Raw genomic sequence first — 4073 nt, forward strand, 5'->3', positions numbered from 1 at the left:
AAGGAAGTACCTATATAATAGCAATCCGAATAAATGCCACCAAAAGTTGTATTTTTCCAATCATACTTTTTGGATATTTTTTCAAAAAAAACTGTAGAAAACTTAAATTGTGTGTTTTATACAAAGTTGTGATTGTTCATTGTAACGATTTTTTTTGTAAAGTGGCAACTGTTCATTGTAGAGTTGTGTCTATTCGAATATTCGTATCTTTTGAATAGGTCTGGGCATTTTAACCGAATCTGAATCCCGAACCCAACCCGAAATAGGCAGTTCGGTTCGGATTCAGGTGGCATGTAATACCCGATCGGATTTAGTTTTTCTGAGATTCGGATACCCGATCGGGTTTGGGTAATACCCGATACCCGAAGAAGATCCGAATTGACCCGAAATAAATACAAAAATGCACCTAAGTGGATTTGAACCCAGTACCTATACATTAATTGGTGCATCATAAACCATTTTACCATCTTAGTTATTATGTTTAGTATGAAAACATTAAATATTTATCTATATATATATACATCTGTAATCTAAAATTCCTAATTGATTTATTTTTTTCTTCTCAATAACCGGAAGAATTCTAGAATCCCTTAAATCAATTTTTTTTTTCATTATCCAGATCAATTTTATGAGAAATATGACAAGAAAATCTAAAAAACTGATTGATAGTTTGTGGTATTTGACTTTTGAGGAGTGAGTGAGATTGCAAACAGAGATTAATATGAATCATATCATATAATTTGCTATAGTTATTGTTAGATTTGGTAGGAGATTTGAAAGATTTGGTTTTTGAAGTGGTGGCTATGAATGAATAAATCTAGGGTTTTTGGCTGAAGAAGAGAGATGAAGAAGAGGGAGGTAGAAGATAATTTTTTTTTTTTCACGACAAATTTTTTTTTTTCTTTTCACGACAATTTTTTTTTTTATGAATTCGGGTATACCCGAAATTACCCGAACCCGAAGCCAAATTACCCGAACCCGACCCGAAGTTATAAAATACCCGACCGGATTTTATATCTCTACATCCGAAAATTCAAAAACCCGAACATCCGAACCCGAATCCGATCGGATACCCGAATGCCCATGACTACTTTTAACTGTTTCATTTTTTTTGCCATGATACCAAATAATATAAAATTTCAATCTCAACGGCTTTTACAGCGCTCTAAATTATTCTTTAGCATTCATTCTTTTAAAAATAAAGAGATTCCTCCAATTCTTGATTTAACAAAATATTTTTGGAATGATGAATCTAATTTACAACTTTTAGGTAATTTTATACCTATAGTCTTTTTTCAAGAGTTAGATGGATAATATAATGAGCTTTTGGATCTGACTTTTGAATATGATAATAAAGATGTCTTCTATTTAAAATCAGTTTATATGAGTTTGTAGGAATAATCAAGTGAAGAAACAATAGTTGCGCTTTTTCGTAGTACCTTTTCGTAAAAAATATTTTTATTCGTTTTTTTTTTTAATTCAAACGGTTGTATCTATTCATTATAGAGTTGTGTCTTTTCACTATATTTTATTTATATTTTTTCATCACAACTTTTCGTTCTAATATATGTATCTATTTAAATAGTTATGCTTTTTGAACTCTCTTTATATTTGTCTCTTCATCACTAACTAACAAGTTCGTTGAAACAAATTTTCCATTTTATGTTGAGTCTAGATAATTGAATATATTCTATAATCTAACAAAAAATTTAGAAATTATTATAGCAATAGAGAAATTTTATACAACTTAATATTGAATTTTTAGTTGTGTCTATTTATCTTAACTTTCTGTTAAAAAAAATATTCTAATATTTAAAAATAATAATAACAATTTGAATAAATGAGGACAGCAATTGCAACTTTTCATAGTACTTTTTGTAAAAAAATTAGTTTTATTTGTTCTTTTTTAAAAAAGTCAAATAATTGTATTTGTTCATTGTATAGTTTTGTCTTTTCAGTATATTTTATTCATATTTTTATCACAATTTTTTGTTATAATAGGTGTGTCTATTTAAATAGTTATATCTTTTGAACTCTCTATTTATTTGTGTCTTCATCAATAACTAACAAATCATTGTTAGTTGAATATTATTTTTTATTTTTTTATATCTAATATTCAATGTTATTCTATCATCTAACTAAAATTTTAGAAATGATTATAGTAATATATAAATTTAAGAAAACTTAATATAGAATTTACAGTTGGGGCTATTTATCGTAACTTTTGTTAAACACTACTTTAATATTTAAAATTTATTTTTTGTTCTTAATAGTTGTGTATTTTTATTTTAATTTTCCGTTGATACTGCTTCACTCATTATTAAATATATTTTAAATTATAGTTATTTAATAGAAAAATACATTACTCATTATAACCATTAGTTCAATATTTTCAGTAAGAATCACTTTGTCATAATGATTGTTTTTAATTGTAGTTCTTTACCATAATTCTTCATAAAAATATCTTATATTTATAATACTTTAAACAATATGTTTTGCAAAGTTGTGTCTATTCTAAATAATATTTTTTGTTATAAGTTTTCATTTTGATGATTATGTTTTTATTAACAGTTTATGTATTCAAACTGTTCTATTACATTCAAATAATTTCATAATATATATTTTTAAATTTTAAATTTAAATTATTTTTTTCTAAAATACTTCCTCCGCGATATCGCAAACTTACGGTTGGTTCTGGTTCATGTGCTAATTTACTATAAAACCACTATTATTTAGTTGGTCTGGTTCATTCTGTATGGTCCAAAACCCTCGGATTTACATGTAGTTAAATTGATCCAAGTCACCGTGTTGCTTTTGGTATAAGCGTACGGTCTTAACCAAAGAATCAAGATCGACAGTGATGTGATCGCAGGACGGGAGCTCGGCCAAAACGACCAAGACACGCCAGACGCGACCGAGACGCCTGACCAAGATGCATCGGACGCGGCCAAGACGCCTACTTCGGACGCGGCCAAGGCACCAACGATCCTCCCGGGAGCCACCACACGATCAATGAGCTCAGCAAAGGCAGCCAAGCAACGGATCAACCTATTCGTCCGGTCATTCACCCAACGTCAACCGATCCATGAAGACTCCGAAGGCTCAGTTCGCTTAGTCTTCACTCTTACCCAAGAGTGAAGGCGATCAAGCCGCTTAAGCAAGAAAGTGTACTCTTTTTCCTTACTCCGAGTTTTTCGCAGTGGGTTTACCGGAGAAGGTTTTAACGAGGCATGGTGCTAAGGGCACAACGCTCTGAGGTTAAGGTGTTTCCCGCGTCTAAGCCTAAGGCGGTTCTTTCTTCCCTTAAGATTTTTGGTTTAAATTTGAACTTTGGAATATTCTTTTTTCGTACCGTTGAGAGTGTTGCGTTGAAAGTCATTGGGGGCGACGTGTTCCATTTACAAGGGAAACACGTCTAAGGACGATTGTGCGGATCATAACGAATCCGCGTGTCCCTAAGCCCTCACTTGACCTAATGTATTTAAACCCTCTCTTAGCCTTTGTTCTCCTTTAGACTTGAATGAAAATAAAACTTTTCTCAAGAGAGATTCTTGACTTGTCTCACTCTTCTCTTTCTTCAATCCGGGATTGAACATCGAGGAAAACCTAACAAGGTTCAAACCAGGTTCGACCTTGTTAGTGACCGTATCAAGAGGAGAGCCAAACCTCTTGTATCGTCATTCAATCCATCCTCTTTTCCATTGTTCCATCTCTTATCGCTTCCATCTTCGCATCTCACCAAAAACCACACTTGGTCGCTTCACATCCGTTCCATCCGTTTGATCCGATAGAGGCTACACGACCGTATTCACAAACGGCTCGTTGGAATCTCGTCATTTCTTGTTCCTGTCGTTTGAATCGTCCCTAGATTCGAAACCTCAAACCTTGTCCAAGAAAAGTCTCACGTGTCGAGTTCTGTCCGAAGGCGTTTACTCCGTCCATTCCGCATCCGTGTCCCTCGGTCACATCAGACAGTTTTTGAAGAATCTATGAATTATTCTAGCTATTTGTATGTTAGAGAAACTTGTTGTCTGTACAAAAGATGGTGTATTTATATACTTTGACAAATTTAA

Source organism: Camelina sativa, chromosome 5 (assembly GCF_000633955.1).
Source record: "Camelina sativa cultivar DH55 chromosome 5, Cs, whole genome shotgun sequence".
NCBI classification, from domain to species: Eukaryota; Viridiplantae; Streptophyta; class Magnoliopsida; order Brassicales; family Brassicaceae; genus Camelina; species Camelina sativa.